Raw genomic sequence first — 24,947 nt, 5'->3', positions numbered from 1 at the left:
TTTCCCCAACAAAGTCTATAGGGGCATCTCAATAAATTAACCATATCGTTCAGGTACTTTGAAGGTGGCCTCATACATTGAATTTATTTTCTGTACTTGTGAATGACCACAAGTCATCTTGATGCTTGTGACCTCTAAGTCATCAACCTGGATGAAAAAAGTAGAAAATGCAAAGATAAATTGCTGAAACACTGAAATATACATCACAGCTTACATTTGAAGCCAGCTTCTGTTCTCCTGGTTCCTGCATCCTCTGTCGTTATATAGCCTGTTACTGCTATTGAGGTGCACTCTCCCCAAACAGTGAGAAAAGGAATGGCCTGAAACAAAAAATAAAAAAATGGAATATGATAAAAGCATTTTAGCATATCTCTACTACATTCACAAGTCAGACGGAATACATTTTCATTCCTCTGTGCACTTCTCCTGTGTGTAGTCTTGAATGCCAATAGTTAATTTTCAATCTGAAATACCAACCTTTCCCTTTTTTGTTATTAGACAATGAGTTAACTGCATTATTATTCATATCTGATTGCCATTTTAATAATGATAAAATAACTGTAATTATCATTTCCAAATCTGTCATGCAGACCAGCTAACTTTGGGCCATTGTTTCCATCTCCCCAGAGTTGTTGCAAACAGCCAAAAAGAAATGCATTACTCAAACGTGTTGGAGATACAGGAACAGGATACTACTCAGTGAAGATTGATGGTGGAGTTTGACGACAGGGAGTAACCTCACATGACACACCGGGGGTGATTAAGACACAGTGGGGGATGATTGAGTGACTGACCTTAACTTTAGTCAGTTTGATCACACTGAAGGAATGACTGGCTGCTACAATTAGAGCAGAGACAGTGGAATGTTTTGAAAATCGGAACTGGGATGAACATGTGACTGCTGCCATATTGCAACGAGAAATGCTCCCCAGCCCGCAAGGCCCACGAGGAAGCCATACCTGTAGCCTAAAAGATGTACTTTCAATTTCAGTCTATATCTCCTTTCGAGAGATTGCCTTGTGGGCCCACCACCTGCAAGGAAAGGCATATGGGTCGGGTGCAATGCAAACCGGGCAGCAGGCAAAGGCGGGGGCCTTGGGGTGCTGATCCGCGGCAGCACTTTCGGTTGGCCTCAAAGAAGTTCTGGCAAACTGTTTGAATACTCAGGAAGGGGAAGCAGGGATTGGCTCAAGCTGTTTTTAACAGGGGTGGAGAACTGTTAACCCGGACTGAGGATATTGTGGAGCGGTGGAAGGAACACTTTGAGGAAATCCTGAACCCAGCCAAAACGTCCTCTGATGAGGAGGCAGAGTCTGAAGTTCCAGGGGAAGCCTTATCTATATCTGTGGCAGAGGTCGCGGAGGTAGTCTAGAAGCTCCTCAGTGGCAAGGCGCCAGGTGTGGATGAGATTCACCCTGAGATGCTAAAGGCCCTGGATGTTGTTGGGCTGTCATGGCTGGCACGCCTCTTCAATGTCACGTGGAGGTCTGGGACAGTACCTGTGGAATGGCAGACCAGGGTGGTGGTTCCCATTTTCAAAAAGGGGGTGTGTCCCAACTATCGGGGTATAACACTACTCAGCCTCCTGGGTAAAGTTTATTCCAGGGTGCTTGAAAGGAGGCTCCGGCCGATTGTCGAACCTCGGATACAGGAGGAACAATGCGGATTCCGACCTGGCCGTGGAACAGTGGACCACCCTCTCCTGGCAGGGCTGCTTAGGGGGGCATGGGATTTTGCTCATCCAGTCTACATGTGCTTTGTGGACTTGGAGAAAGCTTATGATCGTGTCCCCCGGGTGGTCCTGTGGGGGGTACTGCGGGAGTATGGGGTACTGGGGCCGTTGGTACGAGCCATCCAGTCGGCCTCCAGCAGGCATTGGGGCGGTTTGCAGCCGAGTGTGACGCGGTTGGGATTAGAGTCAGCACCTCCAAGTCTGAGGCCATGGTTCCCTGCCAGAAACCAGAAGATTGCCCCCTCCGGGTGGGGAGTGAGTCTTTGCCTCAAGCGAAGGAGTTCAAGTACCACGGGGTCTTGTGCACGAGTGAGGGTAAAATGGATCGTGAGACTGACAGTGGATCGGTGCAGCATCAGCAGTAATGCAGGCGTTGTACCGGACTGTGTTGGTGAAGAGGGAGCTGAGCCTGATGGCAAAGCTTTCAATTTACCAGTCGATCTACGTTCCAACCCTCACCTATGGTCACGAGCTTTGGGTAGTGACCGAGAGAATGAGATCGCGGATACAAACGGCCGAAATGAGTTTCCTTCGGAGGGTGTCTGGGCTCAGCCTTAGAGATAGGGTCAGGAGCTCGGAGATCCGGGGGGAGCTCGGAGTAGAGCCGCTTCTCCTTCGCGTCGAAAGGAGCCAGTTGAGGTGGTTCGTGGGCGCCTCCCTTTGGAGGTTTTCCAGGCACGTTCAACTGGGAGGAGACCCCGGGGCAGACCCAGAGCTCGCTGGAGGGATTATATATCCTGTCTGGCCTGGGAACGCCTCGGAATCACCCAGGAGGAACTGGAAAATGTTGCTGGGGAAAGGGACGCTTGGGTCACCTTGCTGAGTAGGCTGCCACCGCGCCCCGGCCCCGGATAAGCGGAAGATAATGGCATATTAAGGCTCTACATGTAGCCTTTGTCTGCTCCTTCATCAAAACGTGCTTTGCTGTTTCATATTGTTCCGTGCAGAATTGAAAGATCATCGACAACCCTAAAATGTCTGCTAAGTAAGGTGGCCTTACGAAGCTGGATGGAATAAACAGTATGGGCATGATTTATCTCACGATGCGCTAGATTGAGAAAAAAAAGTAATAATTAATCTACTATTAAGCACATCCAATTAACATTTAAACTTCATTATTATGAAAGTTGACATGGTTTTATTTGGCACATTACTGCATCTTCACCAAAGAGTTTTTCAACTCCTCTAGACGAGAGAAGTGCATTTTTACCACTTGTTGCAGGTTAAGGTGCAATGTCCTCCCCCATGCTATAAATATGTTTTGGTTCTTCAGAATTAGTAAAAGAGATGATTAAGAATGGAAAACTGTCTTATATGTCTAAAGCACTCATTGAAACAGCAAAGCACGTTTTGATCTTCTCTCGCTGCTTTAAGCGTCTTTTGACAAACATAGAATATTAAACGCTATATGACATAAAACAGTATTAAGCACATCCAAATTAACATTTAAACTTCGTTATTATGAAAGTTGGAGTTGTTTTATTTGGTACATTACTGCATCTTCACCAAAGAGGAACATATGCTGTTTTTCAACTCCTCTAGACGAGAGAAGTGCATTTTTACCACTTGTTGTAGGTACAGGTGCAATTTCCTCCCCCATGCTATAATAATGTTAAGCTTATTCAGAATTACTAAAAGAGATGATTAAGAACGGAAAACCGTCTTATATGTCTTAAAGGCACTTATTGAAACAGCAAAGCACGTTTTGATCTTCTCTCGCTGCTTTAAGCGTCTTTTGACAAGTATAGAATAATACACGCAAAATGACATGAATCCAATATAAAGCACACCCAAATAACATTTAAACTTCATTATTATGAAAGTTGACATGGTTTCATTTGGCACATTACTGCATCTTTACCATAGAGGGACATATGCTGTTTTTCAACTCCTCTAGACGAGAGAAGTGCATTTTTACCACTTGTTATAGGTAAAGGTGCAATGTCCTCCCCCATGCTATAAACATGTTTTGGTTCTTCAGAATTACTAAAAGAGATGATCTAGAAGAGATAACTGTCTTATATGTCTTAAATGCACTCACTGAAACAGCAAAGCACGTTTTGATCTTCTCTCGCAGCTTTAAGCGTCTTTTGACAAACATAGAATATTTAACGATATATGACATAAAACAGTATTAAGCACATCCAAATTAACATTTAAACTTCGTTATTATGAAAGTTGGAGTTGTTTTATTTGGTACATTACTGCATCTTCACCAAAGAGGAACATATGCTGTTTTTCAACTCCTCTAGACGGAAGAAGTGCATTTTTACCACTTGTTGTAGGTACAGGTGCAATGTCCTCCCCCATGCTATAATAATGTTAAGCTCATTCAGAATTACTAAAAGAGATGATTAAGAACGGAAAACCGTCTAATATGTCTTAAAGGCACTTATTGAAACAGCAAAGCACGTTTTGATCTTCTCTCGCTGCTTTAAGCGTCTTTTGACAACTATAGAATAATACACGCAAAATGACATGAATCCAATATAAAGCACATCCAAATAACATTAAAACTTCATTATTATGAAAAGTTGACATGGTTTCATTTGGCACATTACTGCATCTTTACCAAAAAGGGACATATGCTGTTTTTCCACTCCTCTAGACGAGAGAAGTGCATTTTTACCACTTGTTGTAGGTGAAGGTGCAATGTCCTCCCCCATGCTATAAAAATATTTTGCTTCTTCAGAATTACTAAAAGAGATGATTTAGAAGAGAAAACTGTCTTATATGTCTTAAATGCACTCACTGAAACAGCAAAGCACGTTTTGATCTTCTCTCGCTGCTTTAAGCGTCTTTTGACAAACATAGAATATTAAACGATATATGACATAAAACAGTATTAAGCACATCCAAATTAACATTTAAACTTCGTTATTATGAAAGTTGGAGTTGTTTTATTTGGTACATTACTGCATCTTCACCAAAGAGGAACATATGCTGTTTTTCAACTCCTCTAGACGAGAGAAGTGCATTTTTACCACTTGTTGTAGGTACAGGTGCAATGTCCTCTCCCATGCTATAATAATGTTAAGCTTATTCAGAATTACTAAAAGAGATGATTAAGAACGGAAAACCGTCTTATATGTCTTAAAGGCACTTATTGAAACAGCAAAGCACGTTTTGATCTTCTCTCGCTGCTTTAAGCGTCTTTTGACAAGTATAGAATAGTACACGCTATTTGACATGAATCCACTATTAAACACAACCAAATAACATTTAAACTTTATTATTATGAAAGTCGCCTTGTTTTCATTTGGCACATTACTGCATCTTTACCATAGAGGTACAAGTGGTACTAGTCAATTTTTCTCAATTGTCATTTATTTTCTACCAGTGAAAATGAGCTACCCTGGCTTTCATATGAGTTACCTCACTTTTAATACAGTGAAAGTGGTATTACTCAATTTCCCTCAATTTTCTAGCTGTCAACACCGCACAATTCAAACGCACGTACGTGTAGGCTAGGACTTTTGTGATTCACATGAGTCGTGTTTGTGTGTGTGTGTGTGTGTGTGTGTGTGTGTGTGTGTGTGTGTGTGTGTGTGTGTGTGTGTGTTGCAATTTTTCAATATGTCAAAGGATTATGACTACCAGAGATAAAACAGTATATTGACAAACTCAGTATTAGGGCTGCACAATATTGAAAGAAAAATTTACATTGCAATTTATACTTTTTCTGCGATATAAAGATAGAGATGCTGCAAGTATTTTTTCTGTCTTGTCTTTGTTCAGTATTTCTTACAATTTGCCGGTAACTATCCCCGTGAGAGTAACATATTAGACACAGAATCCTACAGCATATGTTGGCTGCGGACCCATGTAGCAACACTCTGAAAATGCATAGGAAGAGAAGCAAAAAGGTTCCCTTTAACTGCTGAATCGGACTCATTTGCCAGCTGCTTGCAATAATTATTTTCCCCAGTAGGTGTCAGTAGCAGCTTTGGTATATTATCAACTGGTTCTGAACTCCCAGTTAAGCAGGAAAAGTCCAGTCGGAAAGCATTAGACCATCGGGTTAACAAGCTGGTTTTTTAATCATTAGTTATTATTTTTTCACCCTATACCTGTTTCATCCAAGGGAACTAAAAAGAAAGCATCATTACATCAGCAGATGGGTGATCACATTTTTATTTATTTATTTTATATGTTACATTTCAGTCAAAATTGAGCAGGTGATCACAGTTTTAGTTTTACTTTTTTTAATATACAAAATATTAATGACTAAGCAGACTGACATGAAAGGTCACAGAATAATTAGTAGTCTTATTTTCTTTATTGCGTACATATTCATAGACTAAGTAAGCAGAAGCAGCAATCTCGCTGAACGCCGAGAAGGCGTTCGATAGGGTCCAGTGGGAATATCTTCTTTCCACATTCAGTCGGTTTGGATTCGGCACTCATTTTATTAAACACATCAAACTTATCTACACTGACCCAACTGCCTCAGTTTACACTATCTCGGTCTCCTCTGATTACTTCCCTCTCTTCAGGGGGACTAAACAAGGATAGCCCACTACTTTTTGTCTTTGCAATAGAACCCTCCAAGAACTCTCCATAGCTCTCATGTGCAACAATGCTATACAGGGTATTACACGCGGTGGCCTAACACATACTGTCTCACTCTACGCAGACGACTTGTTATTATATGTCACCAACCCTGTCCCAACCATACCTGAAGTCCTCAGAGTCCTGGAGGAATTTGGAAAAATATCAGGATACAAACTTAATTTCAATTAACAAGAAAGCTGAAGAATTTCCCAATCTGCCATTTAAACTCACAGCTGACTTTTTCACATATCTGGGGGTAAAAATAACCAAATCTTATCAACAGACTATTTAAAGCAAATTTTAGTACACTACTCTTTTAGAACAGTGTGAAAAGGATATTAAACACTGGTCTATTTTACCCTCATCTCTTATTGGGAGAACAAATTCTGTAAAGATGAATATTGTTCCAAAGTTTTTATATTTGGTTCAAGCGATACCTAAGCGATTTTTGACACACTCTCAAAGTCTTACGGCTGCATGGTTGTGCCCTCTCCTACAATTGGTATCTTCGGGGTATCCCTAGTTTCAGCTGGTACAAATTTCTCTCCTTACTTTCATAAAGTCATTGCCTTTTCCTCTCTAGTAGCTAGACGTTCAATTCTATTCAAATGGAAGGATGTAATCCCTCCATCACACAACCAATGGATAAAAAATGTGATGCAGAACATCAAGCTGGAAAAAATCTGATGCACCCTTAATGGAACTATCAGCAGATTCCACAAAACCTGGGACCCGTCTATGAACTTTGTGAATAATTTATCTGGCCTGGAACTATGAACTTTCATCCCCTCAGGTGGTCTCTCCTATTAATGCTTAAGAACAGAATGCACCTTATTTTTTAATTTAACTCTTTTTAAATGTTATTTATTTATATACTTTTGTTTAATCATTTTCATCTCTTTTATTGTTAAAAAAATTGTTCTTTTTCCTTGTTTGTAAGCCTTTGTCTGTGGGAGTTTTGAAATGTTTAGTTTTGTGTCTTTGAGAAAGCTGTTTGTCGATGATAGGGGTGTTTGGGTTGTAGTTTGTCCATACGTATGCTCTTGTTGAGGTATATCAATGTTTTGTTCTGCAATGCAAAATCTGTTACAAATAAAGTGTTAAAAAAAACAAAAAAGCAAGCTGATTTTATTATAAGACTGTCTTTTTGTTATGTTTGCAGTTGCAGTAGCTGTATACTATCATGATTACTTATTCAAAAAGGTATTATGTTTAAGAGCTCATAGAACTCATAGGTATTACGTTTAAGATCTCATATTACCCCTCTAGAATATTGCATTCCCTGGATGCAGGCCTGCTTGCGGTACCTTAAGTCTATGAGAGTAGTACGGGAGCCTTCAACTGTCAGGCCCCCCCACCCTGAGTCTCGTTCTGCTCAAGGTTTCTGCCTGTTAAAAGGAAGTTTTTCCTTGCCAATGTGCCGAATGTTGCTAAATGCTACTGATGGTGATTCATGTTGGATCTCTCTCTAAATAGCATAACAAAGAGTATGCTCTAGACCAACTCTTTTTGTAAAGTGTCTTGAGAGAACTTTGGTTATGATTTGGCGGCATACAAATAAAATTTGATCTGAATTTCATTTGATTGATAATGAAATAATACCATTAAGGATGATTGTATTGATTGTCATTTCAAATTTGTTAGGGTTATTTGGGGAAAACTGACAGCCCTTTTTAGCTTGCACATTGAGGAGCTGTAATGCATTTAACCTTAACTTTAAGAAAACCTTGTATATTTTTATATATATAACTTCAGCATTTTTCACTCATATTTTCACCACTTCAGATGGCAGATTTTCTTTCCACCTCATTTTCCCTTCAGTAAAGACGGCCTGAAATAGGCTGTACAAGTCATTTACAACATATTTGACAATGTGGCAGACTTATCCAGTCTGAAAATGCTTCAGCACCACCCATCAAAAACATGAACCAATGAGGAGTGGTTCGACACTCAAAAGTTTATCAAATCAAAAACACAGACAACCCTGAGCTCAGCCTCCAATACTGGGGAACACTATGAACATACAGAGGAACACTCAGAAGTAAAAAAGAACAGCATGACAGGCACCAACTAGATCTATCGAAGAGTCCATTGACTCTAATGACTTCTGGAAGAAATGGCACTCTTTCACCAAACCACACAAAGAAGAATTAGCTGTTCAAAATGGTGAAATCCGGAAAAAACAAAGACAATCATAACCCTTTAAACTATCACATAACTGAACCTGAGCTACTGGCCAAAATCCAGGCCCTGCAGCTGTGGAAAGCCAGCGGTCCTGACTGTATTTTAAATGAAATGCTGAAATTTAGCGAAGCACATGTGTCAGCCACAACCTGGGAAGGTTATTCTGCAACATCCTAAACAGCCGACTGCAAGACTTCCTCAGTGAGCACAATGTCCTGAGCAACAGTCAGATTGAATTTACACCAACACATCGAACTGCAGACCACATCCATACCCTCAACAGCCTCATTAAAAAACACGGCCGCAAAAACAAGAACAAAATCTTCTCCTGTTTTGTAGGCTTTAAAAAAAGCATTTGATTCGATTTGGCATTATGTTCTGTTCTTAAAATTAATTGAGAAGGTGTAGGAATTCATGACATCAATAAAGCATGTGTACACATATGAAACATGCTGTAAAAATTGAGAAACAGAGTTCTTTTACCAAAGAAGAGGGATGAAACAGGGCTGCAGTCTCAGTCCCACCCTCTTAAACATTTATACTGATGAATTGGCTAAATCATTGGAACAGTCTGATATCCCTGGTCTCACCCTGTCTGACACACATCAAATGCCTACTGTTTGCAGATGATCTGATATTGCTGGCTCCATCTAAGGGGGCATTTCAACAGGAACTGGATCACCTCCAACCCTTCTGTCAGGGCCCTGACAGTTAATTTAGACAAAAGAAGAATAATGATATTCCTGAAACGACCAAGGGGTCAGGGAAGTTTTTTCAGTTTTTATTGGGCCCCACTTGACATAGACTAATTTCCATTTTTCATTAGAATAAAAAAAGAGCTATCAAATGTTATAAACACCTCAAAACAAGTGACCCCAACTCGTACCATCACAAAGCACTGCAATGCCAAGAGGAGAACATGGAGAACATGGAGAACACCGTCAGCCAGCTAATCCTGAGGCTCAGCTCCTCTAACAGGCGTCAGGACAGCCCTCACACAATCCGGACCAACCACATGATAGATAAAGAAAAACAACATGACAACAACTATTGGACATGTAGCACAAACAGAGCAGCAAATTGCTGTGTTATTCGGCTCTAAACAGACAGTACACAGTGGCACTGTGACTGATGAGACTATAACCAGGTACAGACTCAGCGAACACAGCCTGTGTCTACCGAGACAGGTAGACACAGAGGCACCAGGCTCCAGAGAGGACAGACTGTGTCAGCTCTGTCCACACAGACAGTTGGAGACAGAGACACACTTCCTGCTACACTGCAGCAAATATGAACATATCTCGGAGAAATCAAATACAGCAGCCAAGCTGCAGAAAGATATGTCCAACATTTTCTACTGTTATCAACTCTTGCATGCATTGGAGTCCCTGTTAACAGTGAAAAACAGATTGGCAGCTGTGTCATAAGCACGGGTCCTAACGCAGGTTGACGAGGCATCGCTTCATCCAATTATATTGTTATCAGAATTATGCATGGGGACAATTCATCAGTAGCTTTATACTGATATTTTCCGGACATATACGAACATTTTCCCGCGCGCCTATGAAGTTTTGTTTCAGCTCAGTTGAGAGGATTCAAAGGTCCGGAGCCATGCAAGTTAGGCGGTGAGGAGTACGCAGAATTGGAGCAGACCAGCTGTTTTGCCTGAACAAGACGAGAGGTAGGGGTGCAGGGGTGCAGAGAGAAGCCTTGGAGGCGGGCTGGAGCTTTCATCCCCATTAACAACTTAGAAACGGTAGCCTATTTGTATCTCTGCTACTTTTTTGGCCATTGGCTTTTTCCTAAACTTTTGATTATGTGGGCAAAATCCACATTAGGGTGGGCTGAGCCCACACTTGCCCATAGCTGCGAGGCCGTCTTAGTATGGTAATTATGATCTCATCTCACCGAGCGTATCTTTTGACTAATAAGCTACCTACCTAATAAGTCATCTCTACCATATACACAGAGGTGAAAGTAACGAATAACAAGTACTCACATTACTGTAATTTAGTTGCTTTTTCGTGTACTTGTACTTTTTAGAGTATTCTTTAAAGTCAGTTATTTTACTTTTATTTAAGTAGGCTATGTTTTAAATGAGGCAAAGTCATTTGCTACAGATATACATCCATCCGTTAGCTACTGAGTTAAATATTTATCTACGGATATTGCGAGCTAGAAATAAAAACGGACTTGGACCAAACATCAATCAAATGCATCACATCACATCACATCCAAAACAGGCGAATCAGATCAAATTGTCATGCATCGCGTCAAAAAAAGCGGTGCTGGTTGAAGCCAAGAAGGAGAGCAGGTCTGCAACTACGAGCCCGACGCATAACGTGAGTGATGGGACAGAAGAGAGTTCGGATGATCTTGTTTCTTAGAAATGTAGGCAATTGTATATTAGAAATGGGAAAAATGGGATTATATAAAAACGCTTGTTTTTTCTGAATGATGTTTTTTTTTCTTCTAAAAGCAGCATGTTCCTTTCACTGAGTTAATGTTATTTTATGGTATAAATTTCATGTTGTAACTGTTTTTCCCGCTTCGCCGTTCAGTGACGTTTGATAAAGAAAAAAAAAGAAAAACCAACTATTTTTACTTGCGTCGTGGTTTTCTTTCTGAGTTTCTTTGAGAATTTTCTGTGATACAGAGCATGTTGATTTTTTTTTTCTCACCGGGGGAGGTCGCGAGATGCATTCCAAAAAACAAATAAAAATGTAACATGATTAAAAAATGGCATATTTTATCCATTATTGTCAAGATACATTCAAAATAGTAGTTACATTTGAAATATAACAAAGCGCAAAAAAAGTGTCCCTGAGGTAATTGCGACTGATTAACAGCATCGTTTCAGCAGGTCAATTTACAACAGCACAGGAAATGCAGCGCCATGTGAACGTAGGTAGGTACATTCTCAGCACACCAGCTAAATACCTTATCTTAGGCTTTAAGCTACTATGAAACGTTGGTTAATACTAACCAAAGAAGAAGCGGAGAGACCAGCGAGGAGGCCAGCGGAGCAGGAGAGATCAGCGGAGGCGGAGAGCGGACAAGCACCACCATCAGCAAGGGCGTAAAGACCTCTGAGACCACCGTGGTAATATCCATCATCAGTCGGAGCAGCTCTTCTCCAGGTGTCGAAAATATCAAGATGAATGCAATATGTATCTGCATGTGTCATCGTCAACAAACTTCAACACCTAACATGTGTTGCATGCGCCGGGGTACTTGCACTTGAAAGCCTAAAGCCTGTGAAAAGGCTACAGACACTGGAAAACCAAGCATCCCTCACTTGCTGCTAAACCAGTTGTTTTTTTTCCGCCGAAAGGAGCAAGAGTTGTAAGGCCAAAAAGCCCTTATGAAACAAACAACAATCCCAGCCAAAGCTCAAATGGCATCATAATGATGCGCCATATTTAATTGCACAGGCACAAAAGCTACACAATCGAGGAAACATGAATCAAACCCGCTGCTGTAGCAATAAGTCAGTTAATGTAAGTGCAGTTTTGACGGAATTCTTAATGCTGTTTTGCACCGCGCTGGAGGGGACGTGCACAGGTGAGGACATGTTAATTAAACTTGACAATAAACTTTGGGACGATTGCATTGGTGTGTATACAGACAGTGCTGGAGCAATGCTGGGGTAGAAAGGACTGAAGCAAGAGTCTTACAAGTGGCACCTCACGTAAATTTCAGACACTGTATTATTCACAGACAGCGCAAATTGAAATGGGCACGATTCATATGGTTTCTATAAGATGGAAGACTCCATGGAGGAAAATGCACTGAATGTTAACACAGTGAACAAGTCTATATCATTACGCAACCTCCAGTTCCTCCTGGAACACTTTAACAAGTATTTTCCAGAGGAAACCGATACGACTGAATAAGATCACCATTCACTGTTACGCGGGAAAATCATCTGACATCAGACCTGGAGGATGCATCAGTTGAACTGTCAAGTGGCCGAACGTTACAGACACCGTTTAATACCAAGATGCTGCTGAGACGCTGAGTTCCGGATTTCCGTCGACAGGGAATACACGCAGCTATCCAAGATCGCTATGGATGTCCTGATGCCCTTTGGCTCTAACTTCTTATGTGGAAAGACTTTTTGAGCACTGACTTGCATGAAAAAAAACAAAAAACAGTTCGGCACGAAACATGGATGATGATCTCCGAGTGGCCGTCTCCAAGATTAAACCCACAATGGGCTTGCTCTGCTCCATGCATTGTGCCCACCCATCTCATTAGGTCTGTCTAATGTTGAAGCAATGTGTAGAAAAATGAATTCTAAAATGTAATTTTGCACTTGAAAGCAACAATGTAGGTGTCGCTGCTCTTCACGCACACAGACATCACCTTATTAAATATTGTATTCAGTGCTACATGGAAATTACTTGTATTCTGCATTCTCTTGAATATTCAGATAGTAACAAGTTTTTCTTTAACTGTCATTCCCTCCCACACACAGCCCAGCTGTCACTTGACACGAAAATTATCACAAGCGACATTGTAAGCAAACCCTCAACAAGAACGATGTGATCAACAAAGCTTTTTAAAAAATCTTTTAATGCTTTTCTTCACCTTGTCAGTGCTTGCATGATTGTTGAAGTGAATCCTTTCTTCTCCAGACATGTTTTTCTGACCGCGGTGAGGTTTTATTATTGATCCAGATCCAGCAGCGTCTTCTTCAAAGTCAGCTTTGCTCAGAGTTGTCAGAAGAAGGAAACTCGGCTATCCCAGGCTGGGGTGCTCCTGAGAGAAAAGCATTTTGGAGACTCAGGATGTGGTTTTAATCCACATCAAGCAACTTCAACAAACATCCTTAGTGTTATTTAAAGCAAAAAAAAAATAGTAAAGGTATAAAAAATTAATTTGTACTCAGTAGTTAAACATCAAACTATTATTTTATTCATCCGTGTCAGAACACTTTATCACACATTTTTTACAAACCATCAAATACTAGTGAATGAAAGAAGTAAGTAATAATAATACTTAAATTGATATAGGCATGGCAGTCAAGTGCTCTGAAGTGCAATAGTGAACTATAGCAAACTTAAACTTTAAGAAAATTCTCATCTTGGCACAATCTGTGTCTTTATCAACAAAATTACTATAAAAGACAAACCAAATCTGTTGGCTATAGAATACACAAAGTGGATAGTTTTTAAAAAAAGTTTACAGATTTCACTGTTGTTATATAAAAGTTGCTTAATGCTGCTTTAGGAAAATAAGACAACTATTTTCAGGAAAAGACAATGTGCTGAGAAACCCTGCATGTTTTTCTATTTGTGGTTGAATTGCTCTCTACTTTCCTTCTGAGAGCCAAAGACCTTTCAATCCCACGGTGCCAGGAGTGTTTAGCCAGAGCATTTCAGACAATCCAATTGTCATGGTGTTTTTAGGAAAGTCTTGATGCTTTTCAAAGTAAAGCGGCACCTCTCAGATTCTATTGTTTTATGAAGACTGAGAAAGTGCTCTGTTGGTTAGTGTCCATAAAGCACTGCAGAGGCAATGCTTTGCTGCTGCAGGATTCATTGTATAAGTATGGTACAATTCTGTTCTGAGCTCTGCCTTTTTCAACATGGAGCATGCGCCACTCTTTCTTAGTGCTGCATCAGGCAACCTCATACAGTGTAGTTGAAATAATTCTCCATGCAACAGAGTGTTGCACTAACAAGGTGCTTGCATGCACCAGGATAGTATCACATACCTGTAAAAGATACATCAACATCATTCATCAGCTAACATTTGAAATAAAACAATTTGATGAACACATGCATACATCCAAGTCAAGTATATGACTACTAAAACTTAAAGAGACAACATCATTATTCCTACTTGCCCTTTACAGTATGTGTAAAGGTTGTCAGTCATCCAGGTCATTATATACAAGATTAATCCACAAGGCAACTGGACTTGGTTAAATTTGCAAGTCCAGTTTCCTTTTAGAATAAATGATCTCCCTATCAGTTTCCCCAACAAAGTCTATAGGGGCATCTCAATAAATTAACCATATCGTTCAGGTACTTTGAAGGTGGCCTCATACATTGAATTTATTTTCTGTATTTGTGAATGACCACAAGTCATCTTGATGCTTGTGACCTCTAAGTCATCAACCTGGATGAAAAAAGTAGAAAATGCAAAGATAAATTGCTGAAACACTGAAATATACATCACAGCTTACATTTGAAGCCAGCTTCTGTTCTCCTGGTTCCAGCATCCTCTGTCGTTATATAGCCTGTTACTGCTATTGAGGTGCACTCTCCCCAAACAGTGAGAAAAGGAATGGCCTGAAACAAAAAATAAAAAAATGGAATATAATAAAAGCATTTTAGCATATCTCTACTACATTCACAAGTCAGACGGAATACATTTTCATTCCTCTGTGCACTTCTCCTGTGTGTAGTCTTGAATGCCAATAGTTAATTTTCAATCTGAAATACCAACCTTTCCCTTTTTTGTTATTAGACAATGAGTTATCTGCATTATTATTCATATCTGATTGCCATTTCAATAATGATAAAATAACTGTAATTATCATTTCCAAATCTGTCATGCAGACCAGCTAACTTTGGGCCATTGTTTCCATCTCCCCAGAGTTGTTGCAAACAGCCAAAAAGAAATGCATTACTCAAACATGTTGGAGATACAGGAACAGGATACTACTCAGTGAAGATTGATGGTGGAGTTTGACGACAGGGAGTAACCTCACATGACACACCGGGGGTGATTAAGACACAGTGGGGGATGATTGAGTGACTGACCTTAACTTTAGTCAGTTTGATCACACTGAAGGAATGACTGGCTGCTACAATTAGAGCAGAGACAGTGGAATGTTTTGAAAATCGGAACTGGGATGAACATGTGACTGCTGCCATATTGCAACGAGAAATGCTCCCCAGCCCGCAAGGCCCACGAGGAAGCCATACCTGTAGCCTAAAAGATGTACTTTCAATTTCAGTCTATATCTCCTTTCGAGAGATTGCCTTGTGGGCCCACCACCTGCAAGGATAGGTATATGGGTCGGGTGCAATGCAAACCGGGCAGCAGGCAAAGGCGGGGGCCTTGGGGTGCTGATCCCCGGCAGCACTTTTGGTTGGCCTCAAAGAAGTTCTGGCAAACTGTTTGAATACTCAGGAAGGGGAAGCAGGGATTGGCTCAAGCTGTTTTTAACAGGGGTGGAGAACTGTTAACCCGGACTGAGGATATTGTGGAGCGGTGGAAGGAACACTTTGAGGAACTCCTGAACCCAGCCAAAACGTCCTCTGATGAGGAGGCAGAGTCTGAAGTTCCAGGGGAAGCCTTATCTATATCCGTGGCAGAGGTCGCAGAGGTAGTCTAGAAGCTCCTCAGTGGCAAGGCGCCAGGTGTGGATGAGATTCACCCTGAGATGCTAAAGGCTCTGGACATTGTTGGGCTGTCATAGCTGGCACGCCTCTTCAATGTCGCGTGGAGGTCTGGGACAGTACCTGTGGAATGGCAGACCAGGGTGGTGTTCCCATTTTCAAAAAGGGGGACCGGAGGGTGTGTCCCAACTATTGGGGTATAACACTACTCAGCCTCCTGGTTAAAGTTTTTTCCAGGGTGCTTGAAAGGAGGCTCCGGCCGATTGTCGAACCTCGGATACAGGAGGAACAATGTGGATTCCGACCTGGCCGTGGAGCAGTGGACCACCCTGTCCTGGCAGGGCTGATTAGGGGGGCATGGGAGTTTGCTCATCCAGTCTGCATGTGCTTTGTGGACTTGGAGAAAGCTTATGATCGTGTCCCCCGGGTGGTCCTGTGGGGGGTACTGCGAGAGTATGGGGTACTGGGGCCGTTGGTACGAGCCATCCAGTCGGCCTCCAGCAGGCATTGGGGCGGTTTGCAGCCGAGTGTGACGCGGTTGGGATGAGAGTCAGCACCTCCAAGTCTGAGGCCATGGTTCCCTGCCAGAAACCAGAAGATTGCCCCCTCCGGGTGGGGAGTGAGTCTTTGCCTCAAGCGAAGGAGTTCAAGTACCACGGGGTCTTGTGCACGAGTGAGGGTAAAATGGATCGTGAGACTGACAGTGGATCGGTGCAGCATCAGCAGTAATGCAGGCGTTGTACCGGACTGTGTTGGTGAAGAGGGAGCTGAGCCTGAAGGCAAAGCTTTCAATTTACCAGTCGATCTACGTTCCAACCCTCACCTATGGTCACGAGCTTTGGGTAGTGACCGAGAGAATGAGATCGCGGATACAAACGGCCGAAATGAGTTTCCTTCGGAGGGTGTCTGGGCTCAGCCTTAGAGATAGGGTCAGGAGCTCGGAGATCCGGGGGGAGCTCGGAGTAGAGCCGCTTCTCCTTCGCGTCGAAAGGAGCCAGTTGAGGTGGTTCGTGGGCGCCTCCCTTTGGAGGTTTTCCAGGCACGTTCAACTGGGAGGAGACCCCGGGGCAGACCCAGAGCTCGCTGGAGGGATTATATATCCTGTCTGGCCTGGGAACGCCTCGGAATCACCCAGGAGGAACTGGAAAATGTTGCTGGGGAAAGGGACGCTTGGGTCACCTTGCTGAGTAGGCTGCCACCGCGCCCCGGCCCCGGAAAAGCGGAAGATAATGGCATATTAAGGCTCTACATGTAGCCTTTGTCTGCTCCTTCATAGACAGTGTATTGTTCCGTGCAGAATTGAAAGATCATTGACAACCCTAAAATGTCTGCTATGTATGGTGGCCTGACGAAGCTGGATGGAATAAACAGTATGGGCATGATTTATCTCACGATGCGCTAGATTGAGAAAAAAAGTAATGGTTCATTACTGCATCTTTACCAAAGAGGGACATATGCTGTTTTTCAACTCCTCTAGACGAGAGAAGTGCATTTTTTTACCACTTGTTGTAGGTATGTCCTCCCCCATGCAATAATAATGTTAAACTTATTCAGAATTACTAAAAGAGATGATTAAGAACGGAAAACTGTCTTATATGTCTTAAAGGCATTTATTGAAACAGCCAAAGCACGTTTTGATCTTCTCTCGCTGCTTTAAGCGTTTTTTGACAAACATAGAATATTAAACGCTATATGACATAAAACAGTATTAAGCACATCCAAATTAACATTTAAACTTCATTATAATGAAAGTTGACATGGTTTTATTTGGCACATTACTGCATCTTTGCCAAAGAGGGACATATGCTGTTTTTCAACTCCTCTAGACGAGAGAAGTGCATTTTTACCACTTGTTGTAGGTACAGGTGCAATGTCCTCCCCCATGCTATAATAATGTTAAGCTTATTCAGAATTACTAAAAGAGATGATTAAGAACGGAAAACTGTCTTATATGTCTTAAAGGCACTTATTGAAACAGCCAAAGCACGTTTTGATCTTCTCTCGCTGCTTTAAGCGTATTTTGACAAATATAGAACAATACACGCAAAATGACATGAATCCAACATTAAGCACATCCAAATAACATTCAAACTTCATTATAATGAAAGTTGACATGGTTTTATTTGGCACATTACTGCATCTTTACCAGAGAAGAACATATGCTGTTTTTCAACTCTTCTAGACGAGAGAAGTGCATTTTTACCACTTGTTGTAGGTGAAGGTGCAATGTCCTCCCCCATGCTATAATAATGTTAAGCTTATTCAGAATTACTAAAAGAGATGATTAAGAACGGAAAACTGTCTAATATGTCTAAAGCACTCATTGAAACAGCAAAGCACGTTTTGATCTTCTCTCGCTGCTTTAAGCGTCTTTTGACAAGTATAGAATAATACACGCAAAATGACATGAATCCAATATTAAGCACATCCAAATAACATTTAAACTTCATTATTATGAAAGTTGGAGTTGTTTTATTTGGTACATTACTGCATCTTCACCAAAGAGGAACATATGCTGTTTTTCAACTCCTCTAGACGAGAGAAGTGCATTTTTACCACTTGTTGCAGGTTAAGGTGCAATGTCCTCCCCCATGCTATAAAAATGTTGAGCTTATTCAGAATTACTAAAAGAGATGATTAATAACGGAAAACTGTCTTATATGTCTTAAAGGCACTTATTGAAACAGCCAGAGCACGTTTTGATCTTCTCTCGCTGCTTTAAGCGTCTTTTGACAAATATAGAACAATACACGCATAATGACATGAATCCAACATTAAGCACATCCAAATAACATTTAAACTTTATTATGAAAGTTGGAGTTGTTTTATTTGGTACATTACTGCATCTTCACCAAAGAGGAACATATGCTGTTTTTCAACTCCTCTAGACGAGAGAAGTGCCTTTTTACCACTTGTTGTAGGTGAAGGTCCTCCCCCATGCTATAATAATGTTAAGCTTATTCAGAATTACTAAAAGAGATGATTAAGAACGGAAAACTGTCTTATATGTCTTAAAGGCACTTATTGAAACAGCCAGAGCACGTTTTGATCTTCTCTCGCTGCTTTAAGCGTATTTTGACAAATATAGAACAATACACGCAAAATGACATGAATCCAACATTAAGCACATCCAAATAACATTTAAACTTTGTTATTATGAAAGTTGGAGTTGTTTTATTTGGTACATTACTGCATCTTCACCAAAGAGGAACATATGCTGTTTTTCAACTCCTTTAGACGAGAGAAGTGCATTTTTACCACTTGTTGTAGGTACAGGTGCAATGTCCTCCCCCATGCTATAATAATGTTAAGCTTATTCAGAATTACTAAAAGAGATGATTAAGAACGGAAAACTGTCTTATATGTCTTAAAGGCACTTATTGAAACAGCCAAAGCACGTTTTGATCTTCTCTCGCTGCTTTAAGCGTATTTTGACAAACATAGAACAATACACGCAAAATGACATGAATCCAACATTAAGCACATCCAAATAACATTTAAACTTTGTTATTATGAAAGTTGGAGTTGTTTTATTTGGTACATTACTGCATCTTCACCAAAGAGGAACATATGCTGTTTTTCAACTCCTCTAGACGAGAGAAGTGCATTTTTACCACTTGTTGTAGGTACAGGTGCAATGTCCTCCCCCATGCTATAATAATGTTAAGCTTATTCAGAATTACTAAAAGAGATGATTAAGAACGGAAAACTGTCTTATATGTCTTAAAGGCACTTATTGAAACAGCCAAAGCACGTTTTGATCTTCTCTCGCTGCTTTAAGCGTATTTTGACAAATATAGAACAATACACGCAAAATGACATGAATCCAACATTAAGCACATCCAATAACATTTAAACTTCATTATAATAAAAGTTGACATGGTTTTATTTTGCACATTACTGCATCTTCACCAAAGAGGGACATATGCTGTTTTTCAACTTCTCTCGTTGAGAGAAGTGCATTTTTACCACTTGTTGCAGGCTAAGGTGCAATGTCCTCCCCCATGCTATAAAAATGTTGAGCTTATTCAGAATTACTAATAGAGATGATTAAGAAGAGAAAACTGTCTTATATGTCTTAAAGGCACTTATTGAAACAGCAAAGCACGTTTTGATCTTCTCTCGCTGCTTTAAGCGTCTTTTGACAAGTATAGAATAATACACGCAAAATGACATGAATCCAATATAAAGCACACCCAAATAACATTTAAACTTCATTATTATGAAAGTTGACATGGTTTCATTTGGCACATTACTGCATCTTTACCAAAGAGGAACATATGCTGTTTTTCAACTCCTCTAGACGAGAGAAGTGCATTTTTACCACTTGTTATAGGTAAAGGTGCAATGTCCTCCCCCATGCTATAAACATGTTTTGGTTCTTCAGAATTACTAAAAGAGATGATTTAGAAGAGAAAACTGTCTTATATGTCTTAAATACACTCACTGAAACAGCAAAGCACGTTTTGATCTTCTCTCGCTGCTTTAAGCGTCTTTTGACAAACATAGAATATTAAACGATATATGACATAAAACAGTATTAAGCACATCCAAATTAACATTTAAACTTCGTTATTATGAAAGTTGGAGTTGTTTTATTTGGTACATTACTGCATCTTCACCAAAGAGAACATATGCTGTTTTTCAACTCCTCTAGACGAGAGAAGTGCATTTTTACCACTTGTTGTAGGTACAGGTGCAATGTCCTCCCCCATGCTATAATAATGTTAAGCTTATTCAGAATTACTAAAAGAGATGATTAAGAACGGAAAACTGTCTTATATGTCTTAAAGGCACTTATTGAAACAGCCAAAGCACGTTTTGATCTTCTCTCGCTGCTTTAAGCGTTTTTTGACAAATATACAACAAAACACGCAAAATGACATGAATCCAATATTAAGCACATCCAAATAACATTTAAACTTTATCATAATGAAAGTCGGCGTGGTTTCATTTGGTACATCTTTACCAAAGAGGTACAAGTGGTACTAGTCATTTTTTCTCAATTTTCATTCATTTTCTAACTGTGAAAATGAGCTGGCTGTCAGTATGAGCTACCTTACTGATAATACATTGAAAGTGGTATTACTCAATTTCCATTAATTTTCTAGCTGTCAATACCGCACAATTCAAATGCACGTACGTGTAGGCTAGGACTTTTGTGAATCACATGAGTCGTGTTTGTGTGTGTGTCGCAATATTTCAATATGTCAAAGGATTATGACTACCAGAGATAAAACAGTATTTTGAAAAACTCAATATTAGGGCTGCACAACATTGAAAGAAAAATTTATATTGCAATGTATTCTTTTTTCTGTCTTGTCTTGGTTCAGTATTTCTTACAATTTGCCGGTAACTATCCCCCGTGAGAGTAACATATTAGACACGGAATCCTACAGCATATGTTGGCTGCGGACCCATGTAGCAACACACTGAAAATGCGTGGGAAGAGAAGCAAAAAGGTTCCCTCTAACTGCTGAATCGGACTCTTATTACGGCATTGTGCTAGCTGCTTGCAATAATTATTTTCCCCAGTAGGTGTCAGTAGCAGCTTTGGTATATTATCAACTGGCGCCAGCCGGAAAAGCATAAGACCATCGGGTTAGCAGCAAAACAAGCTGATTTTTTATTATTAGTTATTAATTTTTTCACCCTTTACCTGTTTCATCCAAGGGAACTAAAAAGAAAGCATCATTACATCAGCGGTAATGATCCTTCCGCTGGTTCACCTATGGAAACCTTGTTACTTATTCTTATTTTTTTTATTTTTTCATAGCATTTCAGTAAAGACTGAGCAGACTGCAGATGGGTGATCACTGTTTTATGTATTTATTTTATATGTTACATTTCAGTCAAAATTGAGCAGGTGATCACAGTTTTAGTTTTACTTTTTTTAATATACAAAATATTAATGACTAAGCAGACTTACATGAAAGGTCATAGAATTATTTTCTTTATTCCATACATATTCATAGACGAAGTAGACATTGGGTAATAGGCAAATAGGCAGAAGTCTAAGCCCCCCCCCCCCGTCTGTCTAAAGGCATATATAGGCCTATATATAGATATATATATATATATATGTATAAATATATATACATATATATAGATATATATATGTTTTATTCATTACTTGTATTTGTTTTTTGTACGTTTAATATCTGATTTGTGCATTCATCTATGTTTTGTATTGCTTAAATGGGAATGGGATTTACATATATGAACTAGATAGTTTCAGTGGCACACAGTAATTCATATCCAGTCCCAGGTAGGAGTGATGTGAAAATAATGAGTTGGAATGTAAAAGGGCTTAAACATGCAGTCAAAAGAGAGAGGGTTCTCTCACACTTAAAACATATCGGGGTAGGCATAGCATTCTTACAGGAAACCCACCTTCAGAATAAAGACCACTTTAGGATTCACAAAGACTGAGTAGACTGGGTTTGTTCAAGGCAGACAGTCCTATTTCAATGTGAGACGATTGTTTAACATAATCTACACGAAATCCCACACTCCATCCCCGGAAGCGGTAATCTCGCTCAGCGGCGAAAAGGTGTTTGATGGTTTGGTTTTGAGTGGGAATATCTTCTTTCCACACTCAGTTGGTTTGGATTCTGCCCTAATTTTATTGAACACATCAAATGTATCTACACTGACCCAACTGCCTCAGTTTACACTAACTCTGTCTCCTCTGAGTACTTCCCTCTCTTCAGGGGGACTAAACAAGGAGATCCATTGAGCCCACTACTTTTTGTCTTAGCAACAGAACAACTCCATAGCTCACAGGTGCAACAATGCTATACAGGGTATTACACGTGGTGGCCTAACACATACTGTCTCGCTCTACTTAGACGACTTGTTATTATATGTCACCAACCCTGTCTCAACCGTACCTGAAGTCCTCAGAGTCCTGGAAGAATTTGGAAAAATATCAGAATACAAACTTAATTTTAATAAAAGTGAATACTTCCCCATAAACAAGAAAGCTGAAGAATTTCCCAATCTGCCATTTAAACTCACAGCTGACTTTTTCTCATATCTGGGGGTAAAAATAACCAAATCTTACTACAGTTTATTTAAAGCAAATTTTATTCCTCTTTTAGAACAGTGTAAAAAGAATATTAAACGCTGGTCTTTTTTTTACCCATATCTCTTATTGGGAGAACAAATTCGTAAAGATGAATATTGTTCCAAATTTTTTATATTTGGTTAAGGGATTTTTGACACACTCTCAAAGTCTTCCGGCTGCATGGTTGTGCCCTCTCCTACAATTAGTATCTTCGGGGTATCCCTAGTTTCAGCTGGTACAAATTTCCCTCCTTACTTTCAGAAAGTTATTGCCTTTTCCTTTCCAGTAGGTAGACGTTCAATTCTATTCAAATAGTTCATAGTTATCTTTATTATACTACTTTGTAAAATATCCCCCTGGTGTCTAGTCCTTATTGTGTAAATTGGGATAAATGTAACAACGGTCAAAAGTACAATGTATTATTGGTCATTAAGATAAGCTTGCATCTAATCAGAACTTAGCACAATAAATCTGGTTCTGTGTTTGTTGTGTTTTTAATATATCATTTGTTGATTGATCCTGTTAATATTGTGACACTAAAAATATATACACATAGGACTTAATCATTTTAAAACAGCTCTCACCCACTTGGAAAAACCTTATACCAACAGTATGTCGGGATGCTGTTGATGTCAGCTTAACATTTCATTCCATCAACACTGAGAGCCTACACCTTATTCCTGGTCAGGAAGACTTAGCAGTACAGAACCATCTGGGTACAACAGACTCCCTCAATAACTGTTATCATTGCACAAGAGAAGGCATTCTGACATACAGCTGCACAGTCTGGTAGTCCAGCAGCACCGAGGCTTGCCCTTTCACATTCAAGGAATATGAAGGGGCTTGGTTCTTATTGTTCAGATTAAAATGAATGTTAAAGTGGTCACTGCACGATGTATTACGTATTTGCCATAAGATAACCCTGTGTCTAATCAGAACATTGAGTAACAGTGAGACAGACACTATTGTATTTTTAACTATATGAATTCATTCAGAGTTCTTCCACTTTTAAAAACTATTGCTCATTAACTCATTCATACCCTTTGATAATAGAATAGATACTAAGAAATTAAAGAATGTAACTCAACATTGATACTACATTATGACTAATGCTACAAATGCTGTAACTCAACATTGATACTACATTATGACTAATGCTACAAATGCTTACAAATAGACATTGCGAAGTACAAATCAATGTCACTGCTGCAGATTAAAGAACAAACAGCTCAACCAGGGTTCAGCAGGTTTCCCCAAAGATTCTGGCCAAGCAGATGGTCGCACACATGCCACAATGCACAAGCAAAGGAGTTAGTTCAGGACTTGGAATCTGACTTCATCAAGTCACAATAGTCAATAGCTTATAAAGATAAATAAAATTCTGTTAAACTTACCAAAGCTGCTCATCTTTTGAATGAGTCCATCCCTCGAAAAAGGCTTTTTCAGTGTATCCGTTTCTTCTTCTCCTTAAGCCATGTAAAAAAAGAACAATGGTAAATACAAATCCACACAAAAAAAAGTGCTACCTACCCTAACTGCTGTCAGCTTAGTGACCTTCAGAACGGTTTTAAGACATGGCAGTTAGGTAGTTAGACCTAACAGGCAGTTAGGTCCATACGGTTCTTGTCAAATAATAGAGCAAGAGAGAAATTCGTTATACTCTGAAAACCACCCTCACATAAGGGGAGAAATTGGCAAATCTCTAAGAGTTTGTGTGCAAGGGAAACTGTTAATGTATTGTTTCTGCATAACGACGGCGGATTTCAGTCATTCTTCTATAAACCGGGCTCTCCTTCCACTGTGCCCCTGCAGAAGTGGAGTGAAGCAGGTGTATGTGGAGGCAGCCCCACGTCTTCCAGCATTTCTCACCAGATCGGTAACAAACCGCAAGCAGCATCATGATTTAAAGAGACGAGGGAAACAATATCTTGCCGTCTCACAGTCCCATAAACGTTATTTCAGAAAAAAAATCAGTGGGACAACAAATAAAACTTAGAGCATAAAATATATTTTAAATTATTTAAAATAAAATAATTGTATTCCTTCCTGG

The 24,947-nt window shown here is 40.0% G+C and overlaps 1 long non-coding RNA gene across 1 annotated transcript; it reads right to left on the bottom strand.

Annotated features, from left to right (window-relative positions):
• Window positions 1-219: 219 nt before the first annotated feature.
• LOC138592911 (uncharacterized) lies at window positions 220-24,415 on the bottom strand. The gene is made up of 4 exons (XR_011308232.1): window positions 24,292-24,415; window positions 14,667-14,772; window positions 13,064-13,234; window positions 220-320 (listed from the first exon to the last, which is right to left on the bottom strand). It is a non-coding gene; the product is annotated as an uncharacterized lncRNA (long non-coding RNA).
• Window positions 24,416-24,947: the final 532 nt, after the last annotated feature.

The sequence above is a fragment of the Semicossyphus pulcher genome, unplaced genomic scaffold (genome assembly GCF_022749685.1).
Source record: "Semicossyphus pulcher isolate SPU_LCO1_2020_fin unplaced genomic scaffold, fSemPul1.0.p SCAF_15, whole genome shotgun sequence".
Lineage (NCBI taxonomy): Eukaryota > Metazoa > Chordata > Actinopteri > Labriformes > Labridae > Semicossyphus > Semicossyphus pulcher.
Note: the sequence above shows the minus strand (reverse complement) of the source record. Positions and strands in the feature narration are given on the sequence as shown.